General features: G+C 35.3%; 1 non-coding gene across 1 annotated transcript; it reads right to left on the bottom strand.

Moving 5' to 3' along the window:
* Positions 1–19,724: 19,724 nt before the first annotated feature.
* Positions 19,725–19,843, bottom strand: LOC120624820. The gene has a single exon (XR_005658779.1). It is a non-coding gene; the product is annotated as a 5S ribosomal RNA (ribosomal RNA).
* Positions 19,844–22,082: the final 2,239 nt, after the last annotated feature.

The following is a 22,082-nucleotide window of genomic DNA, read 5'->3' as shown; positions in this document are numbered from 1 at the left end:
TGCTATTACGGAGAATTTTGTTTTACCAACATAATAACACCGCCTTTTATTCAGACGCAAGGACCCGCTTTAGAGGGACAATATTATTCCAGAGTTGATGAGATTTTCGTGCTAAAATTTTAAAACTAAATTGCCCTCATTATGTCTTTAACTTTCTGGATTAAAACTTGGAAGGTCAAATGAGGCAATGACCTAAACGAGCCCTAATACTCACTGCGGTGTCTCCACTTAAAAACTTAAAAAAAAACTTAATGAGGAAATAATATTTTATTACGTAGTTAAGCTTAAATTATGGCATAAATATCGATCATTACTTTTATGAGTTATTTTATTATTAGGCATGTAGGTATATTAAAATATTAAGAAAGAAAAATGAAATGATGATATATAATATATACATAATGATATATACATAATGATATATACTCTAACATTTGCATTTATTAAATGCGCTCTACATGCTATAAAATTCGTTTCAGTATTTTCATATTCATATTAATCAGGTGTCTTCATGAGAATGGGATCAAGAATAATATTGTGGTATTAGATATGTTTAATACAATTAATAATAAAAAAAACATGAAATGATGATTTCCTTAAACATTTGCGGTTACTTCATTCACCCCTACATGCAAAATATTATTTAACTAATACTAATATTCTAATTTTTTGTTTTAGATTTTATAGTTTTAAATAGTTTATTTTAGGTTATATTTATATTTTAAAGAAACAATATTACTTTAATAAAAAATTCATTTCATTTTTACTAATACCTATCTGTGCACTTCCTTTCTATATTTACATATTCATAAAATTAGGTTCATAACATTATACCTCATAAGATCATCAGATTGGATACCTATATAAGATTTAGAATTATACCGTCAGTATGACCAACTTATTATTTAATTACCGTCACACATCATAACGGTACGTATAATATTATTGTTAGTACACTGTTCACTAAGTATTCACAATTATTATGTGAGGTGACGTCACTTCTAACGCTGATGTCCTTATAAAAATGCAACAATACCATGATATCCAAAATCAAATACACGATAGCTGCTGTTACAAAGAATTATGTCGGCGAAGAATAGTAGGAAGTAGTAGTTTATTAGAGATGCTTGTGTCCGAGCTCCTCCAGTAAAGCACTACCGTCAGACTTATATCTGCCTTATCCTCTTCCAATTTGAAGAGCGTGGTTGCCGGTTTAACTGTGCACAAAATGCTTAACACCTACGCCTCAGGTTGCTGGACACAAGCGAAACTTTGTACGACGTATTCCTTGCATGGCCTGCGAATTTATATGGTAATAGATGGTTTTCCACTGACCATCAGGTAGGTTATCTGCTTGGTCCATCAATTACGAGTATGTCTATAAAAAAAACGAACGCAAAAAATGGGGGAGCAAGTAGAATTAGAAGCAAAAGGATACGGGAGTAGATTGAAATTAAGTCTAGAACTATACTGTTTAAAAGATAAGATGAAGTTGAAAATTAAAAGTAAGAAGAAGATGAACTGACTGCTAATCTTTAGGTAAGGAGGCAATCAATTTGATTTATGCATCCTATAACTATTAACTAAGTACCTAATATTTTGTTTTACGAAAAAGCATCGCATCGGCCCAGCAAAACGAAAGCAATTAGAAGGAAAGCGTGGTAGTTTCTGGTGCGGGATTCTCGCATGCGCCCGCGCACCAGACAGCTGTAATAGCGCTCGTGAACCAACCATTACACAGTCACCGAGCGCACCCGATCTGCTCCCGACGTGCATAGCTCACGAACTAATTATGTTCAAGAAGCACAGAGTTAGCATATTAGATAAATCTCAATGTAAATAATCATATAACTAGCTTAGTTTTACCATACAGAGGCATTACCACACGCCTGCGTTTCGAGTACCATATAAGTGATAATTTGGACGGCATATACTTTTTGTAAATATTGATCGCACTAACTCGGTTATTCTTGTTTTTAGTTAGCTCAATTTATGTCATAGTTGTCACCTCCCCTCCTCTTCCGGGGGTTTAAGTACGGGGCGACTAAAGGACATAACGGGAAACGGGCAGCATCAGCGTCCTCTATGCTGCTACTACTACTTATCCTCTGTTGCGATCAGCAACCTGACCATTAAGTAGTTGGGATACAAGGTGTCGACCAAGACTGTTTTTTTCAAATATAGTAGATACAAATTATACACAATTGCTACATTACTAAAATCTTAATAAACATTATATGGTTAACAGTTAAGATGCTAAGTTAAATGAAAAGAAAAGTTTAAATTAAATAATAATCCTAATGTAAGAATTAAAAACTTATAGGTTTGCAATTGAATTAAACTTAATTAAAAAGTTCAACCGCTGATATCTCATAAAAGTTGATGTTACAGTGCGCAATACTCGATAGTCCAAAATAGCCGAACAAATATCCGCTTGTATGACGCCGCGATATTTATGTCGCGCGGCCACGCCCACCGCCGCGGCTCCATTCAGCCTGTTTGTATTTATTTCGTGCCTATTTATTTGTATTTGCCTTCGCCTTTGAATTATGCATGAGCGGTGCGTTTCCGCTCTGCGTAGGCTGCGTGACGCCAAACCCTATCCTAAGACAGTTTTTCAACTTAAAAAAATACATAAGTGGCTTCGTTCTTTTTTGTCTATGATGACACTGAATAACTTATTATTTTATAAGGATACACTTGAAACATACTACATATAATATTAAGTGAAGTATGATGATGTTGATCTGCCTGATCCGGCTTAAAAAAATCACTCTACTGTGAAAGAAAAGCTGGCGTAATGCGTCTTGGGCTTTCGGTGAGCACGAAAATCAATCAAAACGAATAATAAATATTTAACGGTGTCTTTTAAGCTTTTTCGGCTAAAGTAATATTAATGAAATAGTTTTTGCATATTGTTTTTAATGTAGTAGTTACTCGTTTTAGTTTTAGTAAATATGCCTAAAGTAGAAATTTCAGAGAATTTTAAAATGTAAAATGTAAATTGTTGATATTGGAAAAGAGCAGTTGCAAGTTTCTTGCCGGCTTCTTCTCGGTAGAATCTGCCTTCCGAATGCCGGTGGTAGAGTCACTACACACAGACAGACTTGTCGTTTCAAAAGTGCGTATATTAGGCCTACCTACTAGAAGTTTGAATAATGAATTTAACTTTTATCATAATATTCTTAGGAATGATTTATTAGTGAGCTAGCCTGGCGTGTACTGGGCTTCCTACCAGGGTATGCATTCACCAGGAAAATTGCATAAAACGGCACAAATTCTCCTCCTATACGAGTTATATTATATCAATGTTAGAGTATGCAGTGCTTTTGTGCATGTATGGAGTGCACGCCACTGGAGCTAGGTCTTGCTTTTTTTTGTTCTACTAAATCGTTAAATCGCTTTGCGGTCAGTTGACTGGTATCTAGACGAGGCCGAAGCCTCCCAAAGACAAAAATAAACATTTTATGTACACATATCTAATCATCAATATCACACCATTACCGGCTCACCACAGGGACGGATCTCCTCTTAGATTAAGAAAGGTTTAAGTCGTTGTCTATCTACCGCGCTGTCCAAGTGGGAATCGGTTGAATTCACAGGCCTTTCAAAACGGTACGGAGAACTGTCAGGCGTGCAGCTCTTGTCACTATGATATTCTTCACCGTTAAAGCAAGTGATATTCTAAATGCGCATCTAACTCCGAAAAGTTAGAGGCGTGTGCCGAATCGAAGCCGCCGAAAGCAGACCAAAACTCTTACCACTAAGCTACAACAACTTTATGACGCTATCACCACTTCAACAAGTAAGCTAGTCTTAGTATCTAACAAATAACTTAGACACTCGAAGCTACTTCAAAACGGATTGTTGGACTGAGACGTAGGACATAATGTTTTCAATTATAAGATACATGAAAGCTACTTTTTTCTGCAAAATAATTTAGTAGGTAATTCATAGACTTGTCTTACATTTATGAATGTAGACTGATTTTATAATCGTTTTGGTGAAAGTTGTTAGAAATGTGTTTAGAATATTGCCTTGACTGTACGCGTTACATCGACTATTATCGATAGCGGCATTCAGTGCGGGTATTCGATTGGTAAATCACGGCATGTACCGTCCCGCCCCCGATACCGGCTTGCGACAATCGAATTGCCGCCTGTGGTGATGTCACCTCTTATTACGTCACTCCAATATTATAAATTCCTCCGTTTTAATTGAATGCTTGCTAAATTGCTTTATGGTAATTAAAATTAATAGCAATTGTCACGCGAATACTGTAACGACAATAACGCACCTCAAATATAAAGCTCTACTTACAACTTAGCTAAAATCTTCGAATTCTATATATTTTTTGTTAATCTCATGTTACAATACATGTCAATATTCGCAGCATTATTTCATTAAAAATTGAGTCCTTTGGTAGTACTCTAGTAGTATTTTACAAAACCTAATAACCCTTACATTAAAACATCGCATTGTTTAAAGTTTGCGGTTTCATATCATACGAAAATCATTAGTCAAAAAAATACTGTAGCACACCTGCCAAGAAACAAAAGCTAATCAAATCTTAATACGTAACACACTTTACCGTTTAGGTCTAAATTATATCTAAAATATTTTTATGCTCAAGTTTATATTTGATAAACCAAAGCTTGGTCGGTTTACGACCCGTTAGCATTACGTGCCGTAGATATTAAAATCACATGGTATCCTGTTACTTCATACTTATAAGATTACAAACAATATCTAGCTACGAACTAGCAGACTTTGATACCTTCAATTACTTATGACAACGTGTAATTGTTCACTTATAATTGTGGCGTGAGTCGATAAGATGTTTCAGGAAATCGTCTATCAACAACTGCTGGTAACTCTGCGTGCATGCAATATTTCATAGTAAATTAAATTAAACTTTAATTACGGTTCACTTGTGCGTTTAATTAACAACCGTCCATATTCATTAATATAAACCAGGTAGGTTTGTTAACTAAAATTAAGGATATACGATAGTACAAATAATAAATAATCAGACCTTTTGATACTTTACGATCCGAAAATATATTTATAGCAAACATATATGTATCCCACTAACCAGTATACCAGCAGCTTAATATAATTCGGTTCCAGCTCTATATCGCTCGCCTGTCTCCTTTAAGTGCCCAGAAGGCCTACGTCAAGACCCCTTACGTCAAGCAATTCATCATGCAACATCGAGACAAAATTCGTTTCATATTTAACAAAGCCAACGGGCTAAAAGCCTCACGAAACGAAAATAAATAATAATAAATAAATAATAAATATACTATGACAATACACACACCGCCATCTAGTCCCAAAGTAAGCGTAGCCTGTGTTATGGGTACTAAGATATCTGATGAATATTATTTTTTATGAATAATATACATAAATACTTATAATATACATATAAACACCTAGACACTGAAAAACATTCATGTTCATCACACAAACATTTTCCAGCAGTAGGAATCGAACCCACGGCCTTGGACTCAGAAAGCAGGGTCGCTGCCCACTGCGCCAATCGGCCGCAAATAAACTAGATATTAATTTGAAAAACTATTTTTTCTTGCGCGTACGCATACAGTTCGCATTTATAAGTTAATCTTTTAATGGAGCGACCATTGGCCCATTACCCACAATATCAGCCGAGACAATGAACTTTCAGACTTATCTGACAACATAATAACCGCAACAAAAAGCAACACGTGCTCGCATGATCCCGCTCGTCAACGTTCTCTTGACCTGATTTCGAGAACATTGATTGTTCTCGGCTAACACGAATATGACTTTTTTACAAGCAATAAGTACTTTATATTTCATAGGCTATAAAGCCCTCTTCTGAGAACCCTTAAGAGCATAGCTAAATTAATTCATCACGACTATCCAATTAGATGAGCTTTGGTATCTTAGGCAGGTACATGTAAGAATGCTTAGATATTCGCGTGATTATGTCTAAGGCCACCAACACTAAACAAGAAATTTTTGTGCTTCATCTGCAATTTTGAAGCAAACGGCCCAACTCTCTTCCCATTCACTGTCTAATCCTACTGATATCCTACTATCCTACTAATATTATAAATGTGAAAGCGTGAATGTTTGTTACTCAATCACGCAAAAACGGCAAAACGGGTTTGGATGAAATTTGGCATGCATGTAGCCTTTGACATGGAAAAGAACATAGGCTAATTTTTATTTAGATTCCTTAAGTAGATCCCGAGGGAAAATCGATAATTGTTTACGAGCTAAGCCACGGGCAGACAGTTTTGAAATTTGGTATGCATTTCACCTATGCTATGGAAAAGGTCATGTACTTTCTATACCGATCTCTCAAATATTTATAGTATTTAAATGATGTTGTGTCTAGGAGTATATTAATTTAAATAATGTGCGTCAACAAAAAATATAAAGTTTTGCGACTCTATCATATTAAATACGTTATAGCTGAAACACAAAACTGCAGCTATTTTTCTCTATTACAGCGCAAGCGATAACACGAGTGTAAATTTTATTCCATTTTTTATTACTTTGACATTTTTCGTTTCTAGAGTTGTTAGAATTGAGTTCAAGACAATTCTGAAGTCCACACAGACGAAGCTAGTGTAGTATAATTTTGTGTAGATGAAGTAAATAGTTTACTTTGATAGTAAAAACCTACCAAGTCAATTATTATCAGCACCGCAATTTCAAAGATGTTGCCATAGAAACAGGCCACCAACTAGCTCCACTCCATAGGTAGGTAACTTCGGAAGTTTATACGTTCATTAAGTGCCCCAAGCTTATTTATGCCCCAACTGGCTATTGTTCGCTGTAGGGGAGATTAGGTAGCACTTTGTCTTTAGCTGAGTTTGCACATTTAGAGTTTCCTTTTTCAATGGCTAGGGGCTCAAGTAATTGTTGGACTAAGATTTATACTATTTCACGGAAATTGGTGAGCAGAACAGTGTGTTTTTAAGGTCACATTAAGCCATCGGTCCTAGTTACTCCTACACTAATATATGATAAGATTTTTTCATAACCTGCCTCCCTGTTCTAGGGCCGTGTGGAGGGCTCTCCTGTAATACTTGGCTTATACCCAGTTATGGTACATTAATAGGTTGACGATTATGATGACACGATTATGTAATGCAGTTAGTGTATCAAATAATACAAATTAATCAATAGATAAACAGTGTTATCAATATAAATCATTGTAGGCACTTGTTTCAAGATATCACTCCAAGAAAGATTCCAAAAAAAAGCTTTCCAAGAATCAGGTACAAGACTTATAAAGCAGATTAACGCGCACGACACCACAAAGAAAACAACCAAATGGCCAATTTTTACGCCTCATCCGACGACATCCCGGCGTGTTTCTGTCACAAATATATGATTAACGCTTCAAGCGGCTCACATTCCTCTACGGCGGCCGCCTGTTACAAGTTCATCCCATTTAAATTTAGCGCGGCGCGTGCCGTACGCGGGAGTCCCGGGCGCGAGGGATGCGGGACGCAGGTCCATGGGCGGTACCGGCTACCATCACTCAAGTGACGAAAATTGACGGAAAATGGGCGGACACCGCTTGCCCGCGACGTCATCAATTACCGCGTCCCGACGGTCACCGTGCGCTCTCGGCAACAGAGACGCATACCTAATATCCTTTCTGAAGTCATTATTAGTGGGACACATTCGGTCTGTCTTGTCTCACAGTAAAACGCGCCTATAAATAGACTAAATAAAATAAAAAGGGTACGGCTATGCGCAGGATTGTAATGAGCAAATAGGAGGTCGGCACGCTCGCCAGCAATCTCGGACGATAGCTCGAACAAGCATTATTGAGATGCAATCTAGAAGCTATCGATCGCCCCCATAATTCGCTCTACTGCATTTGTTATGGCGCAACCGCTCATCAGATCAAACTCAATGTTTCGACGATACCTTATTAAATAGTAGCTAGTGCAAACCTATATTTCACAGCATTGTTAAATGACTAGTATTTGAACCAGCGATTGTTTATAAAGTAAATAACTTCAAGTTACAGTCTGAATACAAATTTTACCGAACCCGCCTTCTTTGGACGAATGATTTTTCGCCAAAGCTTTCTTTAGTGTATTTCGATTTAGTAACATATAACAATGAAATTCAGAAATTTCATTGGTATATGTTTTAAGAGTTTTCATTGAATCTGTAAAAATTAAAAATACCAACACTAATAAGTGTAATATGTTAAATAAGTCGTAGGTATTTGAACCAGTGGTTTTTTATAAGTAATGCACGGCATACCTTATTCTCTTCAAGTTATTTTCATCTCTGAATTTTGTTTTAGTAAGCTTCTAACTTACAAAATTTACAATTTTGGTAATAATAAGAAAACCACAGCAATAATAAAAGACTTATTTTTATTTGTACCAGCTATTTTTTATAAAGTTGCAGTCGAAAGTCAGATCACAATTTCACTAAGGTTTCCTTATGTGGACGAAAAATTTCGTAAATGTAAACTTCAAAATTTTTCTACATTTTAATAATTCCATAAAATTTCGAACTCCAGGATTATGAAGGCAGGCAAGCAGCCTAATTATAAAACTAGCATGACACGTTTCACTTACATATTCTAGAGTACGTGCAAACGCAGGAAGCCACAAGCTGCGCAAAAGCTCGACGATCGATTTTGAAAATTACCCATAATTAGTGTGTATCTCACTCGTCCGTTGTACGTTTTAAACTGGGAACTCGACCACAGGCTACATATTCCAGTAGCGTTTACCGAGTAACGGCAGGCGAAGGCGACGGACTCAAATTACTGGAGGCTGAGGAGCTGCCAGTTGCCACTACGCAAATTGTAGTGCGTCGAGCCGATCGATTGTTCCGAGCATCGCAAAGTGCTCTTCAAGTGCCACGACTTAGCTGTCCGGGTGATTGCACTTTCTTTTGAACATTGCTTTTAGATTTCTAATAAATTGTACTGCTACTGCGTTTTAAATTGTAACTACAATTTAATTTGTAGTTTGGCGGTGATTAGAGAATTAAAGTAATCCGTGCTAGTAAATAAATGAGAGATTAATCATTTAATACAGAGAACAAAAATACTGTTGTATCCATCTTAGACTTTGGATTCATTATTCTCTATTCAAACCTCCAGCTTGGAACAGCTTTGCTTGAACCCACGTCTCCACACAGGCTTTTAATGACCGGGTCTGGCGTGAGATATTTGAGAGTGCATATAAAACCTTTCAATACATGGAAGGAGAGTTGATTGCCGTTACTGTTGCTATCCCTAAGAATTTATTCATAACGGGGTAATACACGGAACTAGGCCTAGGCTCTACATTATATATGTACTCGTCCGAAACTGTTACAGGGAAAACTAATACAATATTCAATATTCAATATGCCAGGCGACCGTTACAATCGCCCTTGATTCTTGGCGCCTACCGGTCGCTCGTGAATAATTTACAAGCTAAGATAATGCATTATATTGCCGCAGTCACGTCTGAGACATTTGATCGTATAACAAGCGTATTTGAGGAGTGGGCTGGTAATATGGTGTAATTGCGCAGGCATTATCAGGTGACCCCATATTTGCGGTCGAACGGTGCGAGCGGCCCCCGGCAAAGCCCGCGGACAAACTAGAAATAAGCTTTTGTAAAATTAAATATAAACACTTTAGAAGTGGAACCGAAGCAATGATGAAGAAATCTTGCTTCTAATAGTCTATGACGGATTTTATCATAATCAAATCTATCTACTTATACGAATAAATGAAATGGAAATGTCTGAGCTAGATTTCGAAATAACTAGGTTAGGTTTAAAGATTTTTATTTATCGTGAAATATAACTTGCTTTAACGGTGAAGAAAACCATCTGTATACCTGAGAATTCTCCGTGATGTTCTCAAAGGTGTGTGGACAGAGGGGTCCACCAATTCGCACAGGGCCAGCGAGTTGAACTGCAGCCTTAGTCCATTCTCATTCGAGGAGACCCTTGCCCTATAGTGGGCCGGTAATGGGTTCGTGTGATGATGATGATAATGATGATAGCTATTTGAAGTATAACAAACTCAAATACATGCTTGTCCGTCCGCACACAAAGAATTATCTTCGAATCCTAGCAATATCCGTTATAGACAGGTTGGTTAAGTCTGCTTCTTTCCCTTTTAGTTCCCATCTGCCAACGAGTAAATGAGATACTCAGCTATAAAGTGAAAACAGATTTCCACCTCACCACATTCTGGTCTAGATAGATCTACTAAAGTAGTAGGTAATTTATTCATTTAAAAGTTATTTATCTCTTGACAATGCAGAGGCAATGCAGTCTAAGATGGTATCGGGCTAACCTGTTAGGGGTATGACAGTTATAAAAATGTACTCGTACCTACCGGAACGCTAAATAGCTTGGCGACACGTCTGTATCGGTAAGGTAGCCACCAGACTAGATTAGAGATAATTCAAGGACAATTCACCAGGACTCAAGGACAATTCCCTTTCAACTATTTATTGGGTCACAGGATATAACCCAATAAATAGTTGAAAGGGAACTAATAAAACCACAGTCTAGAACGCTGCTTGTAAAGTAATAAAATGATGATTATAATCTAAATTATACTACAAACATTTTGATAAGTGGAGCTGTTAGGTTTGTAATTTCAAATGCTACAAATAGGTCGCGTTTCAAAAGGACATAATGAAGTGATGTAGCAAGGAGCGTCCGCTTGGAGCGGAGTCTTTGATGTCTCAATTAGTAACGAGAGCGGGTAATTGTGGCGAAAATTAATTCGCGCTCCGCTGGAAGCTGAAAGCGGGGGAGAATGTGTGACGTCATCCAATGATTAGGACGTCATTAGTCTTACTAGAGCTGATTCCTTTAATTTTATTTAGGGGATTTATTCAGCAGTCGATTTATCCTTACTAATATTATAATTTCGAGAGTGAGTTTATTTGTTTGTCCTTCCTTAACGCCCTAACTGAGCAACCCATCAACTTGATTTTTGGCATGGACAGGGTTGAAAGGACGGACGGATATTTTTATCCCACGAAAACAATCGGTTCCCACTGGATTTGTAAAAAACCGTAACAAAAAAGCCAGTGATTTTGAAATCTATTCTTATTCTATATGTATATCTGTTATATAAAGTAAGTAATTAAAACCCGAAAACATTAAATGACACTGCTTACAGTAGGCATACAAAATTACAACGTTTTTATTATAAGTTGTATTAATTACGTCTTCTTTCATTAATTTATAAACGCGGTCATACAGCTGCAAGAATTTTTTTATGGGTTACCTTTGCTGAAATTATCTAGTGCCAGAGAATGGGCTAATGCTATTATCTTACCTGCATTTACAAGTTGGTATTGATAAATACATAGTTACTCTAGTGTTTTGTCATTAAATATATTTTTTTTTATTTTAGATGACACATGATTATGTAAAGGTTTGCATAGATTAAGCAAATAAGTAGATTGTTCCATGATAGCTGAAAGTTAAAGACTTACCGGCGAACTTCATTATCATCATATCAATCAATTACCGGCCCACTACAGAGCACGGTTTTCCTGCCACAATGAGAAGGGGTTAAACCCCACCACGCTGGCCCAGTGCGGATCGGTGGACTCCGAACACCTTTGAAAACATTATGTTGATCTTTTAGACATGTAGGTTTCCTCGCGATGTTTTCCTTCACCGTTGAAGCAAGTGATATTTTATTTACTAAAAACGAACATAACTTAGAAAAGGTAGACGAGTGCGTGCTGGGGTTCAAACTCGCCACCCCGAAAGTGAAGTCGAACTCCTACCCACCGCGTAACCACCGCTTCATTAACTTCAATATCAATCGGGCTTAATAACGTACGCTTTGCCTTTGGAATAAATTCGAGAGATTATTAAATTTCTGTACTGTCAAAGTGCAAAACTTAAACAGGAAGTGAGTCGGCATTAGGGCGTGTAATATAACACATTTCACACTTACAGAGGAGCCTTAATAAACCAATTCCGCTTCATTACCTAATGCACACCGGAAGAACAACATTACCCGCTCATCATGACGACCGCAAGCTCCCCCAAAAATAATACATTTCAATTCTTAAAAATTACGTACCGGCTAAGTATGAATTGGAATCCCTAAAAAAGTATTTGTATGCCTTTCCCAAATTAATTTCATATTCTTTCATTAATTATGAAAATAAAGCTTGATTTTCATAATATATCATGGAATTCCGCAAGGTAAATTCTGCTTCTATCCAATTCTGAAAAAAATTGTTATCTATCTATAATCTATATATATAAAAATGAATTGCTGTTCGTTAGTCTCACTAAAACTCGAGATTGACTGGACCGATTTGGATAATGTAGGTCTAGAAATATTCATGGAAATCTAGGAAAGATTTATGAGGATAAATAGATACTAATATATATGTAATTTTTCTGTACGTGTGTTTGTCAACTCCTCCAAATAGCTCCTTTGATAAAAGGCTGGACAGATTTTGATGAAATTTTATGTTTGTATTTCAATGGGTTCTTGGTTTATTTGAAAACAAAATTGGACCGACCCGACACTGGGAAGGACTACGTCTGAGGACTAGACTAACTAAGGTTTGAAAAAATTAAGATATTTTAGTTCTGGCCTTGTGTGTATTGGTAGACTTTACACGCCTTTGAGAACGTCATAGAGAACTCTGAGGGTTACTGGTTTAATTTTTCTCACAAATCCTCTTCGTTCACCGGTGAAGGAATACCTTCACCAAGGTGAACCAAGAGCAGATATTTTAATTGCTTAAATCAAAAACGCAGATAACTCTTAAAAGTTAGAGATGCCAAAAGGGATAGCGAAGCTCTAGCTATTAGGCTACCGCTTGTACAGACGTTTAACAGAATTACGAAATAATATTGAAGGATGCATAAGTATATTTCGTAAGGAATCCCCCTGTACAAATATTAAATCAAAAGATCATATTTATTTTTCCATACAAACGAATTCAAGACATTCTTAGTCTTTACACATGACAACCCTCTTGAAGATGAAAGACGGACACGCGCATAGTACACGCGAAGCGTACCTAATAAAGTGGCAGGAGTCACATGATTTTAATTTTGCATGTGGTTGAAGAGCTGTATCTGATTTATTTCAGTAAAGACTATGGCAGTGGCTCACTCAAAAACTATTAGGATTTCGGTTTCACAGATAAATCTCAGAGACAGTAAATAATGGACATCTAAAGTATTATTTCAGTTTTCATTTACACGTTGTTAATTAGTAAGAAATGTCATATAGTTCTGATACGAAGTCGTAGAACGCTCTATCGGTATCTACTCGTATATTCCACACACAGTTCGAGATGCCTTCAATGAGAGAGTAAATAGCATGTTTTAGGCAAGCGTGCCAGAACCTGGAACTCACCAGTGCTTTCTATTAGGAATAATGGATGTCAAACGCAAAAATATCAAAAAAAAAAAAACGGTTTTACACGGAACTCTAAAAAATAAACGCAATTGTTTAACGGCTTTATTACATAGGGTGTAAGGTAGCTTGGGTTTAAAAACGAAAAAACTAAGTTATTTGCGGCCATGCGATGAATGGTGGTCATTTGCCACCATGGCCACAACATATGGTTGATATACCTACGAGGGTTGTGAAGAAAACAATAAAGCTATTGTTTATTTACCAATTATGTACATATTAACTTAATGGGGAGCCAGGGTAAAGAAATCGTAGTAAACTTTTATAAAACTTTTATGTTTTGTTTCTTTTCTTGAAACGTGACTGATTTTATGTGATGAAAATTTAGCTATAAATGATAGCTCGTAAATAAAAAAATAGCAAATCTTTGTTTTATTACTAAGTTTTAGATTTTGATTTTTGAAATTAAATTTGGCCAGTAAATATATGCTAATTTTTAAGTCAAGTCAAAATTATCTTTTTTCAAATAGATGCCAGTTATGATGCCTACATTACATGTAAAATGTATACATGGAAGTGAGATGATGGCGATCACTATATTTCAACTAAAGCAACAAGATATTTTATTACTAGGTAGATTACCTAATGTAAATAATAGGCCATAAGTATTAAATTTGTAAGTAGGCACATTCGTCACACTTCATTACCTATTAAATCTTTATACTAATTACGTAAAAGTAGTTAACTAGTATAATCACCGACTAATTAAATTCCTGACATGTCCTACCGAAGCCTATTTGAGGTGCTATTTAATTAGAAATTTAAAACGTTTCATTAAAATTTTCCACTTTTCCGAACGAACTTCTACGTCCATTTATTACTGGCCACAGACGGAATTTTAAATACCAAGTAGTCTATAATCAGAAACTATAATACCACCGAATAAATGGAGCAAAGGACATAATGATACTGCCGGATTTAATTACAAGCACTTATGGTGGAAAAGGTGTTCGTTTTCACGCGTACTAGGCGCTAGTGGTGAAAGTCTTAGTACTTTAATCGCAAGAAAATTTGTAATTAATAGTCTCCATTCCATAAACAATACTTTGACTTTCAAAACAAATACATTCGCTTTGCGTGCAAAGTGTTCCACTTTTAATAAATTCTTCTATTAACTTTACTTTGCTAAATCAACTTTTATTTTTATTTATTATTTATTTCTATTTGCACATCATTACAAATTTAAGAAACCAAAGAAGAATAGAAAACAAGACGAAGCAAAATACAAAAGGCGGCCTTATCGCTTAGTACCGATTTTTGCCAGGTTCTCTACAAAAAGGTCTTATAACATTTTTTATTTGTCCACGCGTTCAAAAGTTATTCATGATCAAAGTTTAATTTTTCAATAATTTGATCGAATTTTATAAATTACACCAAAACTGCTGGTTTCAATGTCAAAATAAGGATAAAATTTTTTGCCAAACATAAATTACACTTCTTTATTAGACTTCCGATACTTAACAGAAGATATTTTTCTTATTATTCAATCAACTAAATATGATGCTTTTAAGGATTTTTTTGCAATAAATCAAAAATAAACAATTTCATTCTATTCAATTCAATTTTTATAGAGCGTTCAATTCTCTATAAAGATTAAAACAGCGATTTATAAGTCAATTAGTCGTTTGAACGATACAAAAATGAGAAGAAACAATATATTTTTTTCCTATGTTATTCTTATGGGAATTTAAAGCGACGAGGAAAATCTTAATATTAATATTAACGGCTCATCTTTTCACAGAATTTTTTTACACCCAAAAGATATTTTTGAGCCTGTTAGGTATAAAAAAAAAAATTTTTTTTTGATCACCCTAATATATATGTCATATCAAAATGCACATACATAAATAACAGTAAAAAATATTATTAGTCGTCTTTATTGTAGTTATATTTGGTTTTTGTATTTTCAATCAATACGTCCCAAGTACGGCGGCTTTCCTTCGAATTTATTTCAAATGACAGTCTGTGGGCCACTTCGGACTCTATATAACTAACAGCTGTGGTTTAACTTTCATTGGCATGATCTTTATCACCAGGGTTCTCATGCAGTTGATTGAAAAATCTCTTGGGTGTAGATTAAGTTTTAGCTTTGTTTGTGACATTTGCGGGGTTGACACTCTGAGCGTCTTTTCAATGGAGATAATTGAGTGGAATCAATAGACTAAGATTGAGATGCTTGGTTCGATAGTGTACAAGATATGCCGTCCCCACACAAACCTTTCATAAAAAGTGTCGGTGTTTGTTTTTCACTGACTGTTTTCTGTTGAGCGTTTGCAACGAATCTTTATATACATATTTCTTGTGTGCGTGTGTATGTCACTGAACTCCTCCTAAACGGCTGGACCGATTTGAATGAATTTTTTGGTATGCGTTTGGGTGGCACCTTGGATGGTTTAGATTCACAAATCAGCCCGACAGATGGCGCTGGGGTCCGCTAGTTATATATAAGGAAATGAAAATTATAATTATATAAAAGATTTTAGACTTTTTTAGACAACATTTCTTAAATATAGTTCAACGGGTACATACCACGATAATATTTTGGATTTGCCGATATTTCGTACCCGTTGAACTATATTGAAGAAATATAATTACCTATATTATTATAATTGCCATTTCCTAAATTGAAATAAAATATTCAGTCACTTTTATTGCTTTTTCTGACGGTAGGCTTTTCAATAGGTACCTATAGAATTATGCTAATATTAAGCGAAATCTTATTTTTGATGACTGATAGCACACTAGCATGCGGTAATTGACTTTGACTTCTCACTAAACACATTACATGAAAAATGTGTACATGGAAGTGAGATGATAGCGATCACTATATTTCAACTAAAGCAACGAGATATTTTATTACTAGGTAGATTACCTAAATTATAGGAAATAATAGGCCATAAGTATTAAATATATAAGTAGGCACTTTCGTCACACTTCATTACCTATTAAATACTTTTAAGGATGTTGTGCTTTGGAATAATTTGCCTGCTGACATCCGTAAAAGTCAATCCCTTCCCATATTTAAATGTCGTCTTAAAGACTACTATCTGTCATTGAGTGAAGTAATTTGAACAAATATCTTAATTAATGTGTATTATTTGTATTTTTCTTTTTTCGATATTTAATAATATACGTATTTATATATATTTATTATATATGAATTTATATTATATTTATTTATATATATTTGTATATATATATATTTTTATTTTATATGTATGTCTATTTATTTTCGAATATATATATGTATATATAATTGCACTATCCCGCTCTCTTGCAGCTTTTCCTTCTGCCAGAGGTTGCCTGTAAGAGATTGCTTGCAGCAATAAGACCGCCTTTGCATGCCTACAATTCTTGTTCTGTTGCTTATTCTATATTTTATGTATATTTCGATGTTTGTGTGCAATAAATACTCACACATACTCACACACACACACACACACACACCACAATTCCACAAAAAAAAATCAATCACATCATTGTAATTAATTTATTATGTATTGCGATGTTTGCATTTGCCTAATTTCACGTTGTTGTAATGGGTCCGAAGGAAGGTGGCGACACTCGTAACACAAGTGCGAGTGTTTAAGCACTCCTTTGTGCACAAATAAATAGAGTATCACTGTGTCCATTAGGTGAAAAAAAAAAGTATTTCTTCTTCTTCTAAATACCAAACGTCGGTAGGCTTTTCAATAGGTACCTATAAAAATATGCTAATCTTGGGCGAAATCTTACTTTTGATGACTGATAGCACAGTGGTAGGCGGTAATTGATTCTATCATCGTTCTATGGAGGTTTATAAATCCGCGGTATACATAAGTGTTCGATAAATCATGAGATGCAGGTTATAATTAAAATCACGAAGCAGTAAGATTTGGGAAGCTAGTCTGTTATTAATTTCTCCGTTTCGTTAGATGAATTGCCGTTGATTAGATGAGAGTAAAGCAAGGATGCCATGACCGCGTGGACGCAGATGCTTAACTTATAATTAACCAACTTACAAAATTAATGATCTTTTAACGAAATGGAAAAATTTAAAATTACGTTAAATTGTGATTACCTTAAATAGTTTAATTGCAGCCTGTGCTAAGACATTCGTTTAAATAATCATTAAAATATCATAAATCATAACACCACCATCCACTAAGTACTTAGATCGCGAATTGTATCCTTATCTAAGTCCTAAAAGCTTATTTTAAAATAACCTAAAAACCGGTATATACCAGGTAGACCTTTGAAACCTTACGTTGTAATTCATATTTTCTCTTATTTATTAGTTATCACCTTGTTATTAAATCCCTAAACTCTTTTAAATATTTTTATTATTAAACATCGTAAATCTAATGAATATTCTATCTTTACTCAGAGGATAAAAAAATTAGGTTACTAAATCTTAATATAATTTCGGCATTAATCTTAAACAACGTCCATAAATCAACGTGAATACGCTATAAAATTGTTTTTTCGCGCGTCCTTATGAAAGCGATTATACGAAAATTATAATAATTGTGCGCCGTATAATTACGTGATGTAATGTAAGCCCGTCGATATATAGCGATCAATTTGAATTTATGTAAAATATCGTGCAATAAATTTACATTTTATAACTCGTGGCCGCGCGCGATTCGTATCTATGTTTAGGATCAAGGCCTTACTTGACGATTTCATACCTATTTCGTGCAGTCTGGAATTCAATTGTTCACATGTGGTCAAATCAAATACCTACTGCTAAAAATGATTACCTATATCTATCGCGGTTCCAATTATCTAATAAAAAAAAACTAAAGACAATACAAATCATGAAGTTCAGTTATAAAAATTGTAGAATTTGTTGTAATAATAAATCTGAAGAGGTTATTTTTTTTTTAGTTTCTAGTTTAACGCGCTAATAATATCTGGAGTAACTTTTATTTTATTCGATATCAATGTTTTGTTCTCATTCTACTATAAGTAAGACTTTGAATGCAACCTCATCAGCTAGCAAGTGATGATGCAGTCAGAGGTGGTAGCGGGCCAACCTGGTAGGGGTATAGCAGTTATATTAGATATGAGCAAAGGAAGTGCAGAGGGGTCGACGACGGTCGACGCGACGCTGTGGGTCATGTAAACTGCGTAGATCAATAGTATGTTTGGGCAGTAGAGAGTTAACTTGTATTGGAAGAAAAAATAAGTAGTTAGGTATAATGTCCGAGAATTAATTTGAGAACCGTCAACAATTACACAACATAAATGGTTTGATATTACCTATCTACTTCGCACATTATATCCAAATTATATTACAATCAATTGTTTAATCATTTATTTTTCCGCCATGTTTTTATCAATAGGCGTGAAGCTAGTCACGTTTATTCAAATCTCATGCAAACTTAACATAGATGTCTGATATCTATAGGATTGCTAGATAGTCCAAGTGGAATATTCTCAGCAGGATAGTGGTTGATTCTTGACATATTTTATATAATGCGGGCCCGAGGCGAGTCGGCCGACACTATGTCTAATAAATTTATGGAGGTTCATTTTAATGTTGATCGCGCTCGAAGACGAAATTATAATCGTCGCGCTCCAGGCGCGGTGCGATAGGCGAGTGGCGAGAGGGCCCCACTGATGGCGACTTCTCGCCAATATGTTTACATTTAACATGTTAATATTATTTTATGCCCGCCAATCGGTCTTGGAGTAACGTGGTGGGCCAGTGCTCGAAATGCATGGCAAATTCGCCGCTGCTCTGGGGCATGCTTGGAATATTTTCATACATTTGTTTTAGTCTCTAGGCGCTTAGTCGGTCACGTCGTAGGTATATCCCGTGACCATCACGTAAGGAAGCTTTGCCCATCTATGATATCCACGACACAAGCACACTGCTTCCGTACATAAAAAAAAAGTGTGTGTGCACACACGTAAGAAACTTACTCAACTTTATGACATAATTTTATTTTTATTTTATTATTACAATTAATTGATGTTTACTAGATTAACAGTCGTTTTAATTAATAAAATTACTATAACTGATAGTTACAATCAAAAAATGAGGTTAACCTGCAGGTTAACCTCATTTTTTGATTGTAACTAATTCATTGCAATGAATTAATAAAACCTAACAATCAATTATTGATATTAACAAGAGACGTACCTTGTCATAATCTTAAATCCGACGCAATGTACGTGGGATTGTTCTCACTCATTTTTTACAATTGTTATGCATTAAATTTGAAAATAAAAAGCCATTAAATTCACTTCGTTATTTATTTTAGATTCTTTTCAAAACAAAGCAAAAAGCCAACATCACGCGGTGTTCCCAGGCGGTCACCCATCCAAGTACTGACCGCGCCCGATGTTGCTTAACTTCGGTGATCGGACGAGAACCGGTGTATTCAACATGGTATGGACGTTGGCAACAGCAGCATTGAATTACACAATCAGAATATCACAATCAGTCAGATAATATAAATACCTATCAATGGTGGCGTTAAACGTTTAACGCAACCTTGTTGGAAGTCGCATAAGAAGTTTCACTTCAAAATGCACTGTATTACCTCCGCCTTATTTATAAGTCGTTTAAAAGGGACCGATCTTCCATAAGGCAAGAATTACCAGTACCGTTTTATATATTATAAAAGAAATCTTTTGCTTCTTGCATGAGTTTTAAGACTCAAGAATAATTGTACATAATTAAGAATTTTATTTTGTACAACAATGACTAAAAAGTTATTAGGTATCGATTTCATCAATTCGTTTAAATTGAAAGTCAAAAACGTTTTATTCATGTGACCTTATCACAGGCACTTATGATGAGTTAATACATTTAACATGTTACACTAATGTTTGTGATGGTGACAACTGCATTCGTTAAAAATGAAGGTAGGAAGGTTCCAAACGCGCCCTGGTCTAAGAAGAGCCCACAACAAACTTATCCAGGTTTTTTTTTGTTATCACCATCTCACAGTCTAGTTAATGTTGAGCTATGAAGTTAGAGCAATTCGTACTCAAGCTTTTTATCATACATGTAATCCTTAATATTACAAAACGATTTTTCTATAAGCTTTGTTTTATATCAACTTTGAACTTATTGAGAGACATCTTTAGGATTTAATCTGGTAATTTGTTATAAACTGATATACAATTACCCTTAAATGAATTACTAATTTTATGCAGCCTAGTAAACTGCAGTACAAGTTTATTTTTACTCTAATATTAAGATTGTTACAGTTCTTTTTAAATTTTGTTATATTTTTATGTACATATTTAAATTTTCAAATATGTATTGAATATGCACCGTCAGCTTCTTAAATTTTTCTCTTAAAGACTCTCTTGGGCCCATTTAGTCTGTTTTCTAAATAGCTTTTACTATCTTTGAATGTTCCGTTTGCTAAGATGACGTTAGTAAATGTTGCACCAATTTGTTACTTTACCTAGTTGATTAAAAATGTAGGATTGAAGGTGCTTTTATCATTTCAATTTTAAAACGCTGTGGAACACTAAGCAACTGTTTTATTGCATTAACGTAGATTGACACAAAATGATTTAAAGAGATATTAGTGATACAAGTTTTATTGCTTTCATCGAATGAGATTCATTCCGAATAATCTGCATTACTGACGCTAGTCCGTAGTCAATGACGTGTAAACATTCGGGGTGAGAAAATACACGATCTGTAACGTCCGACAATTAAAAGAATATCGTAATAGGCTACAGTATAAAAAGCGGTGAAGCGGTGATAGCCCGGTGGTAGGACTTCGACATCACTTTTGCGGGAATGATTTTTAATCCCAGCACGCACCTCTAATGTTTATAAGTTATGTGCGTTTTAAGCAATTAAAATATCACTTGATTTAACGGTGAAGGGAAACATCGTAAGGAAACCTGCTGCTACCTGAGAGTCCTCCATAATGTTCTCAAAGGTGTTTGAAGTCCACCAATCCACACTGGGCCTGCGTGGTTAACTCTGGCCTTAACTCCTTCTCATTATGGGAGGAGACCCGTGCCCTATCGTAGGCCGATAATGGGTTGATATTATGATGATGATAATGAATTGTTCACCATAATGTTCTCAAAGGCGTGTGGAGTCCACCAACCCTCACTGAGCCAGCGTGGTGGACTACGGCCTTTACCCCTTCTCATTGTGGGGGGAGACCCGTGCCCTGTAGTGGGCCGGTAATGGGTTGATATGATGATGATGATGATGATGACTACTGTTTATGAATCTAGGTTTTACTACTTTTAAAAATAAAAGAGTGAAAAATATTCAAAAGTTCTTGGAACTGAGAGATTGTGCAGATTAGATGATATCAGAGAAAATTGTTAACATGTGGTACGGTTTATCAAAACCACAACATTTGAAATTGTTTGCCATGTGTTTTTTTTTATGTAGAATGTGTGACACTGTTGTAACCTTTTGTGTTAATATGTATTGCCATATCGAAAGTAATGCTATCATAAGGTTAGAGCAAAATAGTTGAAACTAACGTATATAAACTACAGTTGCGTACATAAAGGGCATCCACAGGGTACGCAGATGATATAAAATGAAGAAAATATCCAATATGCGTTATAAATACTTGAGTGTAGGCTTTTTATAACTCGTACTGGAGATTTTCTTCATTTTATATCATCTGCATACCCTGTGCATACCCTC

The sequence above is a fragment of the Pararge aegeria genome, chromosome 6 (assembly GCF_905163445.1).
Source record: "Pararge aegeria chromosome 6, ilParAegt1.1, whole genome shotgun sequence".
Taxonomy (NCBI): Eukaryota; Metazoa; Arthropoda; class Insecta; order Lepidoptera; family Nymphalidae; genus Pararge; species Pararge aegeria.
Note: the sequence above shows the minus strand (reverse complement) of the source record. Positions and strands in the feature narration are given on the sequence as shown.